We start from the raw sequence: 16,664 nt of genomic DNA, 5'->3' as shown, positions 1-16,664 counted from the left end.
TGGACTTCTCAAGCTTACACACTCTATCCGGATGCTTCGGATCTACAAACCCCTCTGGCTGAGCCATATAAACATCCTCAGCCAACTTTCCATTAAGGAAAGTGGTCTTGACATCCATTTGCCAAATCTCATAATCATGAAATGCGGCAATTGCTAACATCACTCTAATAGATTTAATCTTCGCAACTGGTGAGAAGGTCTCATCATAGTCAACTCCGGGAGTTTGAGTAAAGCCCTTCGCGACCAATCGCGCTTTATATGTGTGTACGTTCCCATCCATGTCGCTCTTCTTCTTGAAGATCCATTTGCACCCAACGGTCTTACGTCCGGGCACGTAATCAACCAAATTCCAAACTTGGTTATCATACATGGATTGGATCTCGCTATCCATTGCCTCTTTCCACTTTACAGACTCCGGGCCTGCCATGGCTTCCTTATAGCTATTAGGTTCATCAAGATTTATTAGTGTACCATCACTAATATACGTGTCCCCTTCGGTAGTAATATGAAAGCCATAAAACTGGGGATGAACTCTAACTCTATCGGAACGTCTAAGAGGTAAGGATTCGTCAATTGGTTCAACCGGAGTTTCCTCCTCGGGTTGAGTGCCAGCGGTAGAGGTTCCTTCATCTATCGATTCTTGAATCTCTTCAAGTTCGATTTGCCTCCCACTGTCTCCTTGGCTTATGAGTTCTCGCTCTCGGAAAACTCCTCTCCTCGCAACGAAGACAACATTGTCCTTCGGTCTATAGAAGAGATATCCAAAGGATGTCTGCGGATAGCCGATGAAAATACATCGCTCACTTCGTGGTTCAAGCTTGTCGTGAGTATCTCGTCTTACGAAAGCCTCGCAACCCCAAACCTTGATATGTGCCAACGAGGGAGCTTTCCCTGTCCACATCTCGTGAGGTGTTTTGGCAACCTTCTTAGTAGGGACTCGGTTAAGGATATGGGTGGCAGTCTCTAAGGCATACCCCCAAAAAGAAATAGGTAGTGAAGCACGACTCATCATTGATCGAACCATATCCAATAAGGTTCGATTACGCCTTTCTGCCACACCATTCAACTGCGGTGTCCTAGGAGGCGTCAATTGCGAAACTATTCCACACTCCTTGAGATAATCGTGGAATTCAAGACTTAGGTACTCTCCTCCTCGATCGGATCGAAGCATCTTGATTTTCCTGCCCAATTGATTCTCCACTTCATTCTTGAACTCTTTGAACTTTTCAAAGGTGTCTGACTTTTGCTTGATTAAGTAGATATACCCATATCTACTATAGTCATCGGTAAAAGTCACATAGAAGCGGTTCCCATCCTTCATGGTTGATCTAAACGGTCCACATACATCGGTATGTATTAGGTCCAATAGACCCTCGCCCCTTTCACAAGTACTCGTGAAGGGCGACTTAGTCATCTTTCCAAGCAAACAAGACTCGCATGTGTCATCTTCCCTAAGGTCGAATGACTCCAACACTCCATCCTTTTGGAGTTGGGCTATGCGTTTCTTGTTGACATGTCCAAGACGACAATGCCACAAGGATGCTTTATCCATACTAGTGGAAGAATCAATATTCAAAACATCATTTCCAAAGTTATCAACAATCATAACAATTTCATATATTCCATTACATGGTATAGCTTCAAAGTAAAAGACACCATTTAGATAAGCCAAAATAGAACCATTCTCATTATTAAAAGAAAATCTAAATCCTTGTCTATATAAACCATGAAATGAAATGATGTTTCTTGCCATTTCTGGCGAATAGCAACAATTGTTCAAATCTAAAACTAAACTATTCCTAAGCACTAAGGAATACACTCCAATCTTGGTCACAGGCGACGATCTTCTGTTCCCCATGATTAGATTGATCCTTCCTTGCTCCACATCCCTACTTCTTCTTAGTCCCTGCACATTAGAACAAATGTGATAACCACAACCGGTATCAAGAACCCAAGAAATAGCATGATTAGAATCATTAGATTTGATTGTATATATACCTGCGAAAGATGGCTTGATCTTTCCTTCTTTGATCGCTTGCAGGTAATCCGGGCAGCTTCTCTTCCAATGTCCTATCTTGTGGCAGTGGTGGCACTCTGCCTCCTTCGGGTTAGAGCAGGGCTTGGCGGGATCAACTTTGGTCCCACTAGAAGAGGCACCATCTCGGACTTTCACCTTGCGATAGTTCTTCGATGAAGCTTTCCTCTTCTTTCCCTTCCCTTGTCCAATAGCCAAGACAGGAGCAGCGGGCGGATTGGGAGTAGGTGCAACAGACTTGTCTTTGAAGTTGCTCTCAGCAACCCTCAAGAGACCTTGGAGCTTGCTTAGGGTGACCTCTTCTTTGTTCATATGGTAGGTCATCCTAAATTGATTGTACATCGGAGGCAAAGAGTGAAGCACCATGTCGATCGCCAAATCCTCACCGAAGTCAACATTTAACTTGCGAAGGCGGTCGACATACCTTTGCATCTTTTGCAAGTGCACGGTAAGAGATTCTCCATGACCCATCTTTGCGGAAATCATGTTAGTGAAAATCTCGTACCTCTCTTGTCTCGCGTTTTGGTGGTACCTCTCCAATAGGTCTTGGTGCATCTCGTACGGGTACATGTCCTCGTAGGACTTTTGGAATTCGGAGTTCATGGTGGCGATCATGATGCAATGTACCTTCGTTGCATCTCGCTCATGAGTTTCAAAGGCGGTGATTTCGGCTGGAGTAGCGATTTCGGTGTTGATTTTCTCGAGCTTCTCATCGAGGACATACTCCTTATCCTCATAGCGAGCAATGGTGCGAATGTATCTTATCCATTCGCTAAAGTTCGTTCCATCGAAGGTGACCTTTTGGCAAAGGCTCATCAACGTGAAAGAACTAGCAACAGCGTTGTTTGCGTTCGACATCTATAATTAGAAAAGGACAAAGATAGATTAGAATAAGAATCCCTAATTGTCACCCAATAAGAAAATTAGGGCTAGGATCCAACAATAACATTTACATACTAGAAAGGGATGCCGTAATCTAACATGCAAATAAATTGAAGGTAAGTGAATGACGATTCACTAATTCTCCATCACGAAACTTAAACTATTAGTCCTAAGTGTTTTTGAGAATTCCTAGGTTCGGATGAGATTCATTGAAACTATTCAATGGCATGTTTAAATCTCGATATGCCCCTCTAGTTTGTGACTGGGATGCCGAGGATCACAAAGCGGGTGTGAATTACCATGCAAATTCACATGGCGCCTTCATTGTAACGATCACCTATTCGATGTGCCGGTAAACCACACACGCTCCATCGAACTATGATAAACAATGAATCACCCTTTGCCACCTTCGCTTAGAACCAATTAGTGTGCCGGTAAACCACACACGCTCCACTAACATCTTAGCAAGGTGCAAAGTGTAATTTCATGGGATTGCATCAATTCACTTTTCCTAAAGTAACTAGGATTGGGAAATTTTAAAATATGTGTAGTTACTTTGTATTTCTTATTATACTTTTAATGAGAGGATGAGGTTGCCCTATCCTACCCGTTCGGCTAACGACCCTCCACCAATCAAGCAAGCGGTGGGTGTGAGTGTACACCCATTAAGCACCATTTTATAGGTCGCAACCTTATACCCACCTTATAGATCGGCTTCGTGAATGAGGCCTACTAACGATAAGACTAGCATTTAGTTATACATATATACATTATTCTAGTAATATCATATTAGTATAGGGTTGTATTTTAAAACTTTTAAAATCTAGGGCTTGAAATTTAAGTTGTCTAAATTAAAACTTTTAATCACAAAATTAAATTTCAAAACATGAGGGTAGGTTTTAAACATTTAAAACATGGAGGATCAAATAACAAATAATTCCAATTAACAATTAATATTCTAATTATCTATATTTGATTTATTCAAGATTTCTTTTTAAGATAATTACCAAAATAATCAAAAAATAATTAATTAATTATCATATAAGGAAATTAAATATTTTATTAGTTGATAAATACCTTTAATTAGATCAAGATTACAGTTATATTTATCATAAAAACGAATTAACATTGATCTAATTAGTTTATGGAAAGTTAAGATAAGATAAACACAAAGAAATCCCGAATCTGGCCATTCCTGACGCCTGGACTCGCCGAGTGCACAAAGGGACTCGCCGAGTCAGGCCTACTCGCCGAGTCCACTTTGAGACTCGCCGAGTCCATGACTCAGAAACCTAAAAATCGAATTTTGTAGGTTTGTTTCAGTTAATCAAGCAACAATTTACAGAAAACCAAGCTAGGCTCTGATACCACTGATGGGTTTTAGCCATAAGAACTTTCCTATGTGCGCATGCAAAACCCTAATGCTTGGATCTAGGCTTTATAATAAACATGCTTTGAATCCAAGACTTCTAATTACTAATTAGGTTAAATAACAACATTGAAATAGATCTAGAATCATACCTTTGAGTTCCTTGTTGATCTTGAGGTCTTGGAGCTTCTAGAGTCACAAATGTCACTCCTCTAATGGCTTACAAACACCAAAGAAAGGAGGATGATTTGAGAGAGAGGAGAGGGGAGGAATTTCGACCAGAGGTTCCCTACTTTAGGTCAAGTGTCGAATTCCATCAGCCATAGGGTCTATTTATACTTGTAGACTCCTTAAGGGTTACAACCTAAACCCTAATTGGATAATCTTCTCTTAAGGCTATCCAAATCCATTCCTAGATAACTCTAATGGACGATTTTAGCTATCCTAATCCTCTTAGAATTTGTCCATAGTATATCCAAATGGATTTACAGTCTAAAGTTTAACTATCAAACAATTGACAGTTTATACCCCTTTATTTAATTAATCTCTTTAAGTCACCAAATTAATTCTAATTAATTCTATGACTTATATTAATCAAATAACAATATATTATTCATTATATTATTCCCATAATATATTAATAATATTTATTCTCTCTTAATAAATCATCCTATCAAGTTGCTATGGTGAAGGCAACCCAAAAGGACCATGCACAACCGGGTCAAGTACTTGCCCAATATAGTTACAGCCTTAGACACTATTCCAACAGGATCGTGGTTGATTTTTATCCTAGATCCCATGGGCGTAGCCACCATATACTTAGGTAGGTCCTAGGACCTACCTAAGTTCTCAATTTTATTTACAATGTAGATAGTAGAAAAATTAGGAACTATCTTAGAAAAAAGAGAGGACCTACCTTGAGTTTGTTTTTTAAAAAAATTTCTTAAAAAATTATTTTAAAAAGAGAAAAATATAAGTTATTAACGACAATTTGTTATTTTAAATTATGAGATTGATATCAAAAAGTTAAACTTTCTTACTTGGCACTCTCAAAATATTAATAAATAAATAAGTTGTTCTAATAAAATGAAGGGTAAATGTCACTATAGCCCATTCAACTATCGTCATTTATCCTATTTGGTCACTAAAGTATTTTTTTTTGCCCAATAGGTCATTAAACTTACAACTTACAGGTCTATTAAGTCATTTTCGTTAGTTTTTAACAAATCTTCCGTTAACTAGTAATTATAATATACAAGAATGGTCCCTATGATTTCAATTTCTTTCGTGGTTGGTCCTTTACTAGCATCATTCGTCACTTGCACCACTATCGTTCTTGAACATGTTGTAAAGTTGCTTGTTCTTGAATATTAGAGCTACCTGACCCGTTTTTTGTCTTCCAGTCGATGTAAAGTTGCTTGTCTGAACCCATGGATATCTGAAAGCTCACAATGTCACCATCTTTTAAGTTCTTTTCCTTCACAAATCGGCTCCAACCTTTGCTTAAAACGTAGCTCTGGCTACTATTCAAGTATGAGTAATGAAATCACGAAATCTCCATACATTCATCCCAATGTCTTCGAAATGTAAAAGAACTCCTTTGGAAGTGCTTCCACTTTGCAACGGTAAGTGCTTCTCTGCATGCTGCTTTGGTATAACTAACCGGTTCAGTTTTCCGACATCGTTGGGGGTGACTGTCTTCTCAAAAAGTTGTTCCTAGGCGTTGACCAAGTTTTCGTTGGCGGTGACTGTCCTCTCTTACTTTGTTCTAGCTCATCATTATATGCGTGTTTCCTCAACAAAGCGACAATATCAACTTTTGAATGAGAATTAAAGAAACTAGCTTCCAACCCCGCTTCATCGGTGTCAAGAACCATGCTGCCCCCACTGCCGATCAGTGGAAGCATAGTCACCGGTGCTGCAACTGTTGAAGTTGTTTCTGTAGTTGTGCTTTGATTATCAGTGGAACTTCCTTCCATTGTAATTAGTGTTCTTGAAGGAGATAGAAGCTGGAAGAAGAATGAGGTTCTATATATATAGAGAGAAATATGATGTATATGAAGTGGGTGTAAGAGAAAGGTTGAGTATAATAGTTGACGGGGTTGCCCGATGTAAAGGGTGGTGGTTGTCGGAATTGAACAGTGGTGACGTCGGTGATGAACTATGTTGGTATAAGACCAACCACGAAAGAAACTGAAATCATAGGGACTATTCTTGTAAATTATAGTTACTAGTTAACAGAAGATCTGTTAAAAACTAACGAAAATGACTTAATAGACATGCAAGTTGTAAGTTTAATGACCTATTGATTAAAAAAAATACTTTAGTGACCAAATAGAATAAATGACGATAGTTGAATGGACTATAGTGACATTTACCCTAAAATGAAAGCCCCACATGTCAAAGACTCTCGGTCTTCGTTCGCCGCTTTATCAATGGACTAATAATCAACTAGTTTTTCGTTAAATCGTACGCATTTTTCAGTTATAAATCAATCGGTTTTTTAAAATTTTTAATTGGTGGCACAAGGTACATGAGCCGATTGAACTGGTTCAGTTCTTTTAAGGTGCATGACCCGACCCGACCCGAAAAGCATTGTTGATTTTTTTTTATTGACTTCACTTAATTTAAGAACCATGTGATTTTTTTTCTAGATTCACCACTGCTAGATCCACCACTTTGTATGTACATGTATGGTTCAGTTTTTTTAAGGTGCATGAGCCGACCCGATCCGACCCGAACCGAAAAATGTTGTTGATTTTTTTTATTGACCTCACTTAATTTAAGAACCATGTGATTTTTTTTTTCTAGATTCGCCACTGCTAGATCCACCACTTTATATGTACATGTATGTCTAATTATTCGTCGAATACAAAATTAACCATCCTTGTCATTATTAGATGAGCATATCATGACCCCATAGACTATAATCATATTTTTGCATAATGATATGTAAATGCATATTTGAAATAATTTAATATGGATGCAAATATAATTGTGTCGGGTTTGTTTAGATGACCGATTTTTTTCGTTGATCGTTTACCTATCTTCTTTATGCTCGGTTTCATTAGGTGATTGGTAAAATGAACAAGGTGTTAAAACTATATTAAAACTAAATATATTCACTTAAACGTCCGGAAAAAAATTAATTCATCCGATAATTAAAATCGAATATATCGTTTTTATACTTAGAGCATGTTTGGAATATATTTAGTTTGGATAATACAAAAGATCTTTTAAAATAAATTTTTGTGTAGGAGGAAAAGTTAGCGTTTCAAAAGTCATAAAATCCTATATTTTTTTGACATTTGGGACTTTTTAACATGAAAAGTTATCTTAAAAACAAATACAAACACATTTTAAAGATTATCTTTTGAAAAAAATTACTAGCCAAAGAATCTTTTTACAAAAAGGACTTTAACACCAAAAAAATCATCCCAAACACCTCCTATGTGCGACACTCAAATGATTGATACAACAAATGTGAGCATATTTGGGTATGTAGTTCGGCGACTTGTTATTTTTATTTTATTGTCTCGTATACTTGTGAATTTCTTTTAAATCTCTATGTAAAGAAAATATCAATATAATAATTTATTTATTTCACTAAGTTACAAAGGAAGTTAAATAACAACAAAGACAATATACTAAATGTCTCAAAGCTGACAAGTTCAAATACAATTAAACATCTCAAATTTGATATTCCTTATTGATGATTGATGATTTTAATTAAGTATATGATTAAGAAGACAGCCTTTTCGATCAAAAATATAAGACAACCCTTCAAGAAGCAAAAGGGCCAAACTTTAGATATAATAAAGTAGTCCAGATCGATGCCCATGATCCATTCCCAAAAGCCATATGGCTCTTCTATGGAGCCCACCAAGCAAAGACGATGATTCATCAATTCTTTTATTGAATCTAGCATTATTAAATAGACAAATAGTTAGTTAAATGTCACATACTCAAGAGTTCGACACCTTCCTTCCCGAGCCGGCGAACTCCCTCATCACTCGAAATCAATCTTATATAGTTATATTATCGTATTTCTTTCGTGACTTGCAACTTTATATCTTGCCTTGATAACTCTTCTTTTGACCAATTGCATAATTATATCTTGTAATCAAACTACTTTTTTCATTTTAGTCCACTCATTCAAACTAAACTCTGATACCATTTGTCACAAAGTGTAGACTTTGACACCTTTCTTATGCCCATGCATGGGCATCTCAAGTCCACCATATGATCCGATATCATCCTTCTCACATACGTATGCCTACTAGATTCTTCATGACATATGCTTATTTCAGACAGATTGTGTCTAACTCACTATGGTCTCTTTAACTCACACGTCCTTTAAAATATACAAGTTGTCCATGGCCAGGCATGCAATGCATTATGGCTAATGCAGCTGCGTTTAAAATCAAATGGCATGCTAACACGATGAAACGACCTTCGTGCTCTTGTTTCCACATGGTCACAACATATTTTGTCGTGACAAATGTCGGATGTCATGGTCATCAAAGGGGCTCACATGTGGAAATTTTTGGCTTTTGCAGTTTATTTAGTTTAAGGTAATAGGGTTAAACATTTGACCAAATTTATATAATTTTATAGTTTATTTGGTTTAAACATACTATATCTTACTTAGAATCAATCCGACTGAAATATATATATATATATATATATATATATATATATATATATATATATATATATATATATATATATATATATATATAATTTTGTATATGTATTTATTAAATATCAAAATATCATATTTATTCAACTTAGTTTTAAATATCATATTATCTTTCATAAACTTTAACAGGGTCGGCTCAACCAATTTAGAGGCTCTAAGCAAATAAAAAAGTTAGGGCCCTTCAAGTAAGCAAACAATTTCGATCTTGAGACCTTTAGTTTTATAAATCAGTTCTTTTACCACCAAGCCAATCTTCAATTTGTCTTTGTATCCCAAGCAATACGTATATATACATATATAACACAATAAGATTTAAAATCGGGGGCCATTTAGAATTGGGGGTCCTAAGCTTTAAAGATATGCGTCGATCCGACCTGGAGTTACAGGTCGGAGATTTTGTTCTCCTAAAAGTGTCGCCTTGGAAAGACGTCATTCGATTCAGGAAGCGAGGCAAGTTGGGCCCAAGGTATATTGGACCGTTCAGGGTTATAGCCCGGGTGGGCAAGGTGACATATAGGCTGGATTTGCCAGCCGAACTCAGTCAGATACACAACACTTTCCATGTTTCTCAGCTGTGAAAGTTTCTGGTGGACGACTCAGCAGTGGTACCCTTGGAGGACATTCAGGTTGATAGCAACCTGAATTATATTGAGCGGCCTGTAGCGATCCTTGACTGAAAGTCGAAGGATCTGAGGAACAAAAGAGTAGAGCTCGTGAAGGTGCAATGGCAGCACCGGAAGGGGTCGGAGTGGACTTGGGAGCCGGTGGATAAGATGATGGAGCACTACCCCGAGCTGTTTTAGGATCGAGCAGCAGACTTCGAGGACGAAGTATAAAATAAGTGGGGAAGATTTGTAGCACCTGGTTCTTGGTACGTGTTCTTTTATTTAAATCTTTTAATATTTTGCCTTTGGCCTTGGACTCGGCGAGTTGAAGGACCAAATCACCGAGTAGAAGCAGGATGAGGCGCGGAGTTAAGTTGTGGACTCGGCGAGTAGACCCTGTTTGGGCAAAAACCCTAATCCGAGGGTTTGCACCCTATTTAAACACCTTAACTCGGCCTCTTAGTCCCATTTGCTCCCAGAAGACCCCCATAGCAAACCCTAGTCGTTATTGAAGCAATCTAAAACTTTTGGAGTGATTTTGGTGCTTTTGTGATCCAAGGAAGGAAGGAAAAGCTTGAAGGATCAAGAGGAGGCTAGAAGGATTCAGTTTTGAGCATCATTTGTTGACTTTAGAAGGTATAAAGTCTATACCTTGCTTGCCCTTTTGATAGATCCCATTTTGTGGAGTTTTAGGGCTTTTCTAATCCATTTTGGTCACCAACCATGATTACAAGCATGGTTTGAGGTTGATGTTTCGGATCTAGGTCCTTTGAGGGGTTACAAGGCAGAAAGGAGTGGCTTTTGCACTCAAGGAAGGCCCCATGTATTGTGAGAGCTTGTTTTAGGACCTTTTGTGCTTAAAGTCCCATGCAAGCACGTAAAGGTTGTAACTTTACGTGCTAGATCGATTGTAGAAGCATAGATCTACATTTTGATCAAGTGTTGTACATCAGAAAGCGAAGATTCAGTGAGTGGTTGTGACCAACTCGGCGAGTCCGTTCTTGGACTCGGCGAGTCCAAGGTTCTGTCCCATATCAATTGAGGGTCATAAGGACCCAGTTGAGTGTGGAAAGGTTTTAAGGGGGTCCTAAGGAGTGACCCAACATTCTGGACTAAGCCATTGTTTTGGAAATTCATGGGACTCGGTGAGTGCATGAACAGACTTGGCGAGTCCAAGGCAATCTTCTTAAGGATGAAGATGGACTCGACGAGTTGTTTATACAACTCGGCGAGTCAAGCGCAGGACTTGAGTATCATTTGATGATGAACTTGACGAGTTGTTCATACAACTCGGCGAGTCGGATGAGGATTCAGTCGATGTTCATTTAGAAGGAAAACTCGTCGAGTCATCGCCTAACTCGACGAGTAAAGACGGGTTTGAGGTCTAATGGAAGGATAGGGACTCGGCGAGTTGGCGAGCCAACTCGGCGAGTCAGGTCAACTAGAAGTTGACTTTGACTTTGACTTGGTCGGGGGGGGGGGGGGGGGGGGTAAAATGGTCATTTTACCCTAAGAGTAGATGTCAGTTTCTGACTAAGTGTTTTGTGGTAATTTTAGCCGGAGGATTTCCGGAGCAGCAGCAGCAGTAGTCAGAGGATTCCCGCATAGTTCAGCAGCTACTACGAGTTGAGTTACCTTCCAGTAGCGGTGGGTATACGGCCACAATGCCGGCCCACCAGTAGGGATCGTATGCTAGATGTTTGTCTTTGTGATATTCATCTGTGTTGTTACTACCTAATATGTTATATGCTAGCGTGACATGGTATGTGATAGTGATAGAGTTGAGTTGTTAGGACCGAAGGGTAGGTTAGGCACCCCAGATATGCCTAACAGTATGTTATGACATGTTTAGCTGCTAGCATGATATGTTACATGAGATAGAGGTAGTAGGAGGGGGAAGAGTCCCCAAGATTCGGTTGTTAGGACCGAAGGGTAGGTCGGACACCCCAGATATGTCTGACAATAGATTATACTATTATATATGTGATAGTAATAGTAGGGGGTGAAATAGTCCCCGAGGTTCGGTTGTTAGGACCGAAGGGTAGTCAGCACCCCATAATGGCTCGACATGGGTAGGTCAGCGCCCCAGAATGGCTTGACACGGGTAGGACGGCACCCCAGAATGGTCGTATGGGTAGGTCGGCACCCCAGAATGGCCGTATCGGGTAGGTCGGGCACCCCAGAAATGCCTGGCAGTATGTATGTGATATGATTGTATGGTATGTGGTACGATGGGGGAACTCACTAAGCTTCGTGCTTACAGTTTTCAGTTTTGGTTTCAGGTACCTCTTCAGCGAAGGGGAAGGAACTGGCGCGGTAGTGGCACATCATACACACACATATTGATTTTCCGCATTATGAGATGTTCTGTGATTGTACTCTGACATTAGTATTATTTTCATGTTTTGGGATTTCAGACACGAGATATGTTTTATGAAATGATATGATCAGATGATGTTTTACTACAAATGTCTTACAAACCACTTACTTTAAACGAAGTTTTTGGGCATGAAAATTGGGTCGTTACACCCATAAAGGCCCAGAAGCTAAGAAGTCCAAAGATTGGCCCAAATGACGTGAAGCCTAAGACAGTGAGTACGTAGGACGTACTCCTCTGTACGCTAAGCATACAGGCTGCATGGCTTGTACGTTGTGCATACTGGCTTGTATGCCCAACGTACTACCATGTTAAGCCATATTCCTCAAAAGTGCTTAATCCCTTAATACCTTAAGCCTAAAATATAGATCTGAGTCCATTAGCATGTCTTAACTCATAAAGTCGATTACTTGGTGGCTTGCAACCCACAAAATGGACCCAAACTTGGAATATAGCAACTAACTTCCATGGAAATGACTTGAACTCATGCATGGTCACAAAAGGACCTTAAAGATCGAAACTATACTATTATTGGGACACATTTAGTACTAAGGGTGGCAACCCTAAGCCTAGAAACGGATTGTACTAAAAATCCATTATTGGGACCTAAAAAGGTCCAAAACTCCATTAACATAAATCTATGCATTCATGAGGCAAGTTGAAAGATTTTTACCTCAAATGAGTGCCAAAAGGTGATGTTATCTCGGATCCTTGAGCTCATGCTACTCAAGTTCTTCTTCTTCAACTCTTTCCTTCTCCTTTCAATCTTCTAACACCATAATGAACTTCACAAGGCCAAAAACACACAAGAATGGGGAATGAGAGGCTATCTAGGATTTCTGAGATTGAGAGGATGCTAAGGAGGCTAGCGTTTGAGTCATAATGTTGTTTTTATATGGCTTAAACCCTAAAAATTAGGGTTTTGAGTCTGCTTGCATACGCTGCGTACACCTTGGTACGCTGCATGTACGCACCTCCGCCCCCGCATCCAATGTTGCACTATGCCTTGCGTACACCAAGCTTATGCCCATCATACATCTTTGGGTAGCCTAATCCTATCGGCCCACTTGCTAAAGCCAACTCAATAATCCATTTATTTATTTCGTAGCCAACAATTAGTTACAAATATTTTAAATAATTATTACCTCAAGTGACGGATGTTACACAACAACCCCAAAATTATAAGTTAGACATAAGGTCAAACTTGTCAAAAGGTCAACAGGTCAACGACCAACACATCATGGCAAACTCTTGGTCATGTCGTGGCCAATTAAGGAGAAACCAATCGAGATGTTGCACATCACAACTTCGTGGTAATTCCTTGGCGATGTCGTGGTTTATAACAACATGTCATAATCTTCATTAAGTGCTTGATCCTTACAGATCTAAACCCATGACTTCAGATCTGGTCCTTTTCAATGGCTTAATGGATAAGGTTTCTAACTTTATCCATTAGGACTTCACCATAAGGCCATATCTACAACCCTAAGTCCATTAAGTCCTTAATAAGACCAGAAATTGTTCATGGACATAAGGTAGCTCCAAACATGACTCCTTTCTCATTTCTCAGAAACCTTAATGACCATTAGTGGGACTTAAGTGTGTAGAATTCTATGCTTAGATATGGTCAAAAGCTGGTCCTTAACCAGGCAATTATAAAAGTTATTTTCAGGTATGATATGAAGTATGCAAGAGGCTTATGTAGTCAAGATGAGATTTTTTTTCCCTCTTATGTGTTGAGAGTTAGACATCTAAGGCGTCTTACCAAAAGTTGAACACCATAAGAGATTAATGGCGGTCCATGTCTCATGTTCAACATGATGTCTGTGAGAAAGGGATAACTGATAAATTTACCTAACACCAATTGTAGCTTGGATTTTTTTAGGAATTGGGTGTTGATAGAATGGCACAAATTTGTATGTTGATGGGGGAAGTGAAATGTTGTTGGACGTTCACCATTGTCTATATTAGTCTAATATGAATCTTGCACAAGTGGGAGATTAAAAGATCTAGTATGTTCAAGAATCATATTAAAGTGATATTGATAATTAACATATGATATTAATGGGTCTCACTAACAACAACTTGATATAATTGATTATTTATAAGAAATTAATTTTAATAAATATTCAATAAGCTCTTATAATTAAATTGGAAATTATTTATGTCTATGGAATAATAATTTTAATTTGCAAGTAACATTATTTAATTCATATTGTATGAATTAATAATTCATGCACAACATTTTGGACTAGATAAATTCTTTTGTCTTTTACCAAAAAGTTAAAGTTTATATTTTATAAACTTGGTTTATAAAATATAAAAGTTTTTGTCTTCTTTTGCCTTCATAATTTCGAAATTTGGTAAGATGAAAGAGAGTATGGGCTTTTCTAGTTGTTTAATCAAAATTAATGGCTTCTTGAATTGTTTATTCAAAATCCTTAAGTCTATGTATGCATGCATTAAGACTTAGAGGCATGCTTGTCTAAAGTGGAAGTATCTATTGGATAATGAATTCACTTATGCATTAAGAGAAATGATGCTTTCATTATTGTTTTTCTACACTTAATGAAAACCTTAACATGCTCTCTAGCATGGGTTTTCTCTCTTTTCCTCTCAAGTCTTGAAGATTACTTTCTTATCTTATGCTCTCTTGAAGTTCATATTAGTTATGAACTTCAAACTTAAGAGATTAAGAGTTTTATACAAAAGAACTAGCATTTTACATCAAGTTGAGTCATTGTAGGTGTCTCTTAAGTTCACCATTATTCATCAACTTCCAAGACTCTCAAGAGGATGAAAAGAACTACAAAGTTTGTTATTTGTGCTTTTTATTCTTTGGTTGTGTTTAAATCTATCTATAGCTTGCAAGACAATCCTTGGTGGGTTTAACTTATTTATGTTATTCAAAATATTATAAGTCTTCCGTTGCTAAAAATCATGTTTTTGAAACTAAATTTTGAATAAAAACCCAACATTGACTAAGATTGAGGCTGTTATGCACTGGGAGGTTCCGAAGTCTCCCTTGGAGATCAGGAGTTTTATGGGATTAGTAGGGTATTATTGGAGATTCATTCAGGATTTCTCTAAGATTGTAGTACCCCCATTCGTTTAACAAGGAAGGGCGTGGATTTCCATTGGGGGTCTGAGCAGTATGGTGCATTCGAGACTCTGAGGCAGAAGTTATGTGAGGCCCCAATGTTGACCCTCCCTGGGGGTGTTGAGGATTTTGTTGTATATTGTGATGCATCCATCACCGGTCCGGGGGCAGTTCTTATGCAGCGAAGGAGGGTTATTGCTTATGCTTCTCGGCAGCTAAAGTCGCACGAGATGCGATATCATGTGTAACATCCCGGAATATCAAGAGAAGAGTTGAAGGGCTAAAAGTGTAAATGGGAAAGGGCAACTCGGCGAGTCCACGGTTGGACTCGGCGAGTAGGGTCGCGACTCTGGTCGCGTGTTAAGTGACCAACTCGACGAGTAGCATGGATGGACTCGGCAAGTTGGTGCTGAGTGGAGAAAACCCTAATTTCGGGGGATGATCCCTATATAAAGGACATTATACCCTCTTCCCAACCTCTTTACCCTCTCTTGAAGTCCAGAAATCCCTAAGATGCGATTGTGAGGGATTTGAGTGCATTTGAACCTTGGAGAAGAGATTTTGGAGGAGATCTTGGAGAGTTAGGAGGCTTGGAGCAAGGGGCTTTGCTAAGATTTGGATTTCTCTACTGTTGGGGCTTCCTTTTAAGGTATTACTTTGTTTCTTGGGCTGTTATTCATCTAGATTCATCATTTTGGAGTGTGTGGAGAGTTTAGCTTGTGGTATTTCGAGTTTGAAGGTTAGATCTGAGGTTTCTACCTCAGATCTAGAATGAAGAAGGTCTAGAGTGCATTAAAGTCCCTATTCTTGAGTGTTTGGTGAGGCTCTTTTGTCCCAACCCCTAGCCCTAGAATGTAAAATGCCTAGATCTCTTTGGATCCACGTAAAGTTTGCCACTTTACGTGATGGATGGCTTGTAAAAGAGTAGATCTGTGGTTTAGAGCTTCTGCATGGCTTGGAAAGCCTCTGTATGGTTTCAGATCTAGGGGTACTCGGCGAGTCACAAGGGTGTACTCGGTGAGTTGCTTGAAGATAGGCTGGAACTCGACGAGTTGGAAGAACAACTCGGCGAGTTGGATGAATATGGTCAGGAACTCGGCGAGTTGGAAGAACAACTCGGCGAGTTGGTTGCAGATAGCCTTGGACTCGGCGAGTCTGGTCGTGAGGTCCTAACCTTTCTTCTGGTTGAGCTGTGAATCGGTGAGTCGAGTGTGAAAGGACTCAGAGTTGTTGGACTCGGTGAGTCTCGGGGTGACTCGGCGAGTTGAGTCGCAGATTGGGGAAGTTCTGTGCATGGGGACTCGGCGAGTCATCGGGTTGACTCGGCGAGTAGAGTCAGTCAGTGGTTGACTTTGACTTTGAATTTGACCAAGGGTTGACCAGTTGATTTCCAAGGGCATTTTTGGTGATTTTTGGATATTGTTTTGAGTTCAGGGTTTTGGTGTTGGCCAATGTTGGAGATCGTATCAATGGTCGGAGCAGCTTGGGTTTATCTGTTCAGTCGGCAGTTGCGAGGTGAGTTATCCTCACTATATCAACAGGGTCTACGGCACCAAGGCCGACCCTTTATCGGATTGTGATCCGGGTATCGTTG

At 39.2% G+C, this 16,664-nt stretch overlaps 1 pseudogene; it reads right to left on the bottom strand.

Annotated features, from left to right (window-relative positions):
* Positions 1 to 5,613: 5,613 nt before the first annotated feature.
* On the bottom strand, positions 5,614 to 6,265 carry LOC145060421 (AP2/ERF and B3 domain-containing transcription factor RAV1 pseudogene; annotated as a pseudogene).
* Between the last annotated feature and the right edge of the window lie 10,399 nt (positions 6,266 to 16,664).

Source organism: Lactuca serriola, chromosome 6 (genome assembly GCF_051521515.1).
Source record: "Lactuca serriola cultivar US96UC23 chromosome 6, Lser_US96UC23_V15, whole genome shotgun sequence".
Taxonomy (NCBI): domain Eukaryota; kingdom Viridiplantae; phylum Streptophyta; class Magnoliopsida; order Asterales; family Asteraceae; genus Lactuca; species Lactuca serriola.
This window is presented reverse-complemented; position numbering and strand designations above follow the sequence as displayed.